Here is a 6,000-nt window from a genome sequence, read left to right on the forward strand (position 1 = left end):
ACCCCATCTCTACTAAAAATACAAAAATTAGCTGAGCCTGGTGGTGGGTGCCTGTAGTCCCAGCTACTCGGGAGGCTGAGGCGGAAGAATTGCTTGAATCCGGGAGGTGGAGGTTGCAGTGAGCCGAGATTAGGCCATTGCACTCCCGTCTGGGCGACATAGTGAGACTCCGGCTCAAAAAAAAAAAAAAAAAAAAAAAAAAAAAAAAAAAAAAAAAAAAAAAAGCCCACTGTACTTGGGTGGCTGAGGTAGAAGGATCACTTGATGCCAGGAGTTCGAGGCTGCCGTGAGCTATGACTGCACCTCTGTAGTCCAGCTTGGGAGACAGAGCAAGACTCTGTCTCTAAAAACAATAAAAAGAAAATTTTAAAGAAGAAAACCTACCAGTCTTCTGGTTCTGAAGATTCTTGGGAGGAGAAGGGAGAAAGAGTGTTCGTGCAAAATGGAAGAAGAGGGAGGAGAGGGAAGCTGCCAGTTCTTAAGTCTCTGGTGGTGGAGTGGGGCGGGGACGGGGGACAGGGATCTTAATTAAATTAGTGGGTTACACCAAGAGGAAGGAGGGGAGCTATTGCCATAGGCTTTCTAGGGCACAGCCTCAGAAATATTATGGCAGTGTGGATATTTTTTAAGGCTCAACTTCATTCCTATGTGGAACACAAGCCAAGTCAGTCGCGGGGCCTCCTGAGGCAGGGGAAGGTGAGCCTGGGGCAGGGGCCACTGGCAGGCTGGACACCAAGCTCAGGGGAAAACAGCCAGCAGAGCCAAAGTGAGGTGGAGTCCTGAGCAAGCTGGGAGGTCCAGCTCACAGGCTGCACCAACAGCTCACATGACAAGCAACTCCAGAATCATGATGGGGTCTGAGAACCCCAGTGTCTCCCTGAAACCTCACAGGTACCTCTATAACACACCCTTCCTCCTATGCACCTGGACAGTCTCTCAAGAAAGAATCAGGGTCAGGCACGGTGGCTCACGCCTATAATCCCAATACTTTGGGACGCCGAGGCACGTGGATCACCTGAGGTCAGGGGTTCGGGACCAGCCTGGCCAACATGGCGAAATCTTATCTCTACTAAAAATACTAAAAATTAACTGGGCACGGTGGCAGGTGCCTGTAATCTCTGCTACTCAGGAGGCTGAGATAGGGAGAATTGCTTGACCCCGGGAGGCGGAGCTTGCAGTGAGTTGAGATCGCACCACTGCACTCCAGCCTGGGAGACAGAGCGAGACTCCGTCTCAAAAAATAAAAAAAGAAAAAGATAAAAGGAATCAGAAGAGGGGAGGCTTCTCCAAGATTGAGCATTGTTTTCCAAGAGAGATGTGGCGTTCCCTAAACAGTCTATTTAAATCATTGGATTGTATTATGCATTTAACAGACTTGAGCATTAACTTACTTTTCCTTTGACAGTTGAAGACTGAGGAAAAGGACTAAAATAAAGAAGTTACCATCTTCTGCACATCTCAATTGGAGTGTGTGACACACTTTGCAAACCTGTTATGTTTGTAAAGCTCAAAGCAAAGCAATGGTTTAAGGTAGCATGCAAAACTGACAGTTCTGTTTTCCCATTTCTCCTCTTCTGCTTCTCATGTTTTGCAAAGTCAGCACAGAATGGAAGGCAATGTTCTGAGATTCCACATTTGGGCAATTGATTGAATGATGCTGCTGTAACACACAAGTCTGGAGTGGAGTTGATACTGGGAACCTGATGATGAGCTACATTTTGGACAAGTTTAATTTGATGTGATTATGCATTACCAATATCAAGCTATGTCTTGCAAGTTGGGGGTATCTACTTGGAGCTAAAGAGATTGGGACAGGAGATATAGATTAGAGAGTTTTCAACATATGAGTGATAAATGAAGCTGTTGGGATCCCCTCCAATGAACAGTAAGAATATATATTTTTGGTAGAGGAAAGGGCTAATGATAAAGACCGAGAAAAAGAATGTTGTTAGTAAAATGGTCAACTGGGAAAAAGCGACAGAGTTGTGGAAGGCAAAAGAAGTTTCTTTCTTTCTCTCTTTTTTTTTTTTTTCCTGAGATGGAGTCCCGTTCTGTCACCCAGGCTGGAGTGCAGTGACACGATCTAGGCTCACTACAACCTCTGCCTCCCCAGTTCAAGCAATTCTCCTGCCTCAGCCTCCCAAGTGGCTGGGATTACAGGCACATGCCACCACGCCCAGCTAATTTTTGTATTTTTAGTAGAGGTGGGGTTTCACCATGTTGGCCAGGCTGGTTTTGAACTCCTGACCTTAAGTGATTCGCCCGTCTCGGTCTCTCAAAGTGCTGGGATTCCAGGCGTGAGCCACCGTGCCCCGCCGCCAAAAGAGGAATTTCAAGAGTTGGTGATAATCTGGGTCAAATCAGCTAATTAACTATTAATTCACTCAACGAATATTAAGCTGGCCATGTACCTGGTATAGTATTAGACTTGGGGGATACAAAGTTGAAAAGACAAAGCTAGCAGGGTGGTTGGGTAGGATGGGAGCTGGGGGAAGCCACTGGATCCTGACACCAGGAAATCACCCTGTAGTTTCATAAAGTGATGAGATCAGGGTAAAGTTGTGGTAGCAGAGGAGTGGCTGGAAGGGAGAATCTTTCTGAAGAAAGTCTGTGGTGAAACGCAGGAAAGCAAAGGGGTTCCACAGGAACTGACATTGGAAAGAAGACATTTGAGAGAGTGGGAAACGTGCGTGCATGTGTAAGCTGAGAGGATCACACTGATGGGCTCAACGCATTCTTTCAGCAAGGGTTTATTAATAGCTATTTGGGAGCAGACACAATTACTAGGGGAGGGGAGGATGACTTAGCAGTGAACAAAACTCCACCCTCAGGAGGTTTCCACTCTAGCAAAGGGAGACAGACAGAAAGCAAACTCAGAACACATAACGTGCTCATGTGTTGGCAAATGCTATAAACAACATGAGCACCAGGTGGTAGGGGAGAGGGTACTTTATTGGAGGCCAGGCCTCTCCATGGTGTACGCTTGCACTGAGGCCTAAGTCACGAGGCGAGGGGCACCTGCACCGTCATACGGATGAACAGCCCTCCAGCAGAGGGAGAAGCAGGTGAGGAGGTGGGAGTGAGCCTAGGATGCTGGAGGGAAGGCAAGGCGGGGAGGAAGGTTGCAGGAAGTGAGGTTCATAGGTGGACAGTGGTCAGCTCCACAGGGCTTTGCAGGTCAAGGCAAAGGGCTTGGCTTTTGTTTAATTGAGGTGCAAAACAACCGAAGGCTTTAGGCAGCGAATTGATCAGACTTCTTCTTTTTTAATGGTAAGAGAACTTTATTTTAATAAAAATGTCCTCTTTTTTAATTCACCCCTTTCTCTACCACTAGAAAGTAGCTTTATTGCTAAAAAGCAATCCGTTTATTTTATTTTATTTTATTTTATTTATTTATTTATTTATTTAGAGATGGAGTCTTGCTCAGGCTGGAGTGCAATGGCCCAATCTCAGCTCACTGCAACCTCTGCCTCCCGGGTTCAAGTGATTCTCCTGCCTCAGCCTCCTGAGTAGCTGGGATTACAGGTGTGCTGTCACCATACCCGGCTAATTTTTGTATTAGTAGAGACGGGGTTTCACCATGCTGGTCAGGCTGGTCCTGAACTCCTGACCTCAGATGATCCGCCCGCCTTAGTCTCCCAAAGTGCTGGGATTACAGACGTGAGCCACCGTGCCCGGTGAAGCAATCCGTTTATTTAGACATTCTCTTCTTAGGCATTTTTAAGTTTTTCCACCGCTGTAACACCACTGAGTATTTTTCACTTTCAGTCTTCTCTTCAAACACTTTTTTTTCGGGAGAATCTGCATCACTGTCTCTGTTCCTGCTTCCTTATCCTCTCCAATGAGAAGATCCAATGTATCTCCCACTTTCACCATTCTGCTTTTCTTCCATAATTTTTCCCCATTCAGCCTGAGTTCACCTTTGCAGAATGCATCTTCCACTTTGTTTCTTCCAATACCCTGGCTTGTCGTCAGGACAGCGTCATCCTGAAAAGATCGCACTACTGTTTCCAGGTCTTATAGTCTTTGACTATAGTAGGGCCATCCTCAAACTCCTCTTCCTGCTCGCTCATCTCGTTCTGATCACTTTCTGCATCAGAGTCCTCTTCATCTTCTATTTTTTGCAGAGACTTTTTAGTAGATTTTTTAGAGCTTATATTACTTTTGAGTCTTATGGAAAATGGAAAAATATATTCCAGAGACATTAAAAGCCCCGGGAGTCTCAGTGAGAAAATATTATGGAAAAGTGTTTTATAATTTGGTGCATGTAACTTGGTACTAGAAAAATACAAGTATTGATTCCAGGAAGTACAGGGTTTATGTGACGAAGGTGTCCCTCAGAGAACACCCCAGAGTCCAATTCAGGTATCTGGCTTTCTTAAAACACAAGCGTACAATTTGACACTAGTCATTGCCATGGCACTTATCACCTGTATGTCAGGGCCTCCGAACAGACACGTTTTTTCCTCCGAGGTCCACAATGCTTACTGTTGGAGAACCGTCTGTTGGAGATGAGAGGAGACTCAGCGAGAAGAGTCAGGAGGCCTGCGGTGGGCGGGGCAGGAGCTGCTGGTGCTGGACCAGCCGCAGGGTTTTGGCAGTGAAGATGCTGGGAAGTGGTAGAGCTGAGGACGGTTTGTGAGTGGAATTCCATCAGGACTTGATGGGTTTGGATGTGGCATTAAAGGGGAGCCTGGCTCAGAATAAAAGTGAAGTTGCAAGAGGACTGAATGATTGATAAAGAAGTCCCCAGGAAAGGAGGGAAAATGGAATTCAGCATTGCGGGGGGTGTAGGGGTGTGTGTGTGTGCGTGTGTGTGTGTGTATGTATGTAGGGAGGTTAAGACTTGATCAAAGCCTGGGCAACAAAGCAAGACCTTGTCTCTGCAAAACATTTTTAAAATATTAGCTTGGCGCAGTGGTGTGCTCCTATAGTCCCAGCTACAGGAGGCTGAGGCAGGAGGATTGCTTGAGCCCAGGAGTTCAAGGTCGCACTGAGCTGTGATCATGCCACTGCACTCTGGCCTGGGCAGTAAGATCCTGTCCCCTTCCTGAAAAAAAATAATAAAAATAAAAAGTGAAGTTACTAGAGGACTGAATGACTGATAAAGAAGTCCCCAGAAAAGGTGGGAAAATGGGATTCAGCATTGGGTGGGGGTGTGTGTGTGTGTGTGTGTGTGTGTGTGTGTGTGTATGTGTGTAGGGAGGTTAAGACTTGATCTGATTGGGATGCTTCTTTTTAGGCCCAGACAAGAAGGAATGGAACTTGTAAACAGAGAAACAGTCTATGACTTTGACAAATTCTGGGATCTCTCTGAGCCTTTTCTGTAAAACAGAGGCTTGTTGTTGGGATTCACACAGCTCATAAGTGCCCAGGGCCTGGCATAATGCCCAGCACCGTAGCAGGTAGGGAGAGAAAAAGAGCTTTGCAATGGGGACAGAGGAAGCTTGAGGAAGCCCCTTTCTCTGGATGACGTTCTCTTGGTGAACTAGGAGAGGAAATGATCCGAGGGCAGGGGCCTGGGGCAGGAGTGGCCTTGGAGGCAGGAGAGTGATAATATTTAGAAAGCTGCCGCCGAGGAGGTTGAGGAAGATCAAGGGCTATGACTTCTGAGATCCTTGCTGCGATTCAGTTATGTTTTTTTTCCCCTTGAAGTATTTTTTTAAGCCAACTGTTTCATTGAAAACTGAAAGTCTCTGTACAGAGTCCAAAAACAACAAAAGTCATATTACAATGATAAGACTTGACAGGAAAACAGCACTCGAGGGAGCTGTTCCCGGGACACCCCGGCTAGGAGGCTTCTTTAGTGACACTGTCTTTCCCCGTCCACTGCAAAGACCGACGTGAGCCTGGTCCAGGCTGGGGACTCTGAATTGACTGTGCTGTGTGAAAGGGACAGAAGGGTTCTGATGCCAATTTACTTCCAATCCATATGTAGGTTTCCTTTACAGAGGGCCATGGAGCTAGGTCACATCCAATAAGAGGGAGTGAGGAATAGGC

General features: G+C 46.5%; 1 pseudogene; it reads right to left on the reverse strand.

Annotated features, from left to right (window-relative positions):
- Positions 1–3,691: 3,691 nt before the first annotated feature.
- Positions 3,692–4,424, reverse strand: LOC112623856 (annotated as a pseudogene).
- Between the last annotated feature and the right edge of the window lie 1,576 nt (positions 4,425–6,000).

Source organism: Theropithecus gelada, chromosome 4 (genome assembly GCF_003255815.1).
Source record: "Theropithecus gelada isolate Dixy chromosome 4, Tgel_1.0, whole genome shotgun sequence".
Lineage (NCBI taxonomy): Eukaryota > Metazoa > Chordata > Mammalia > Primates > Cercopithecidae > Theropithecus > Theropithecus gelada.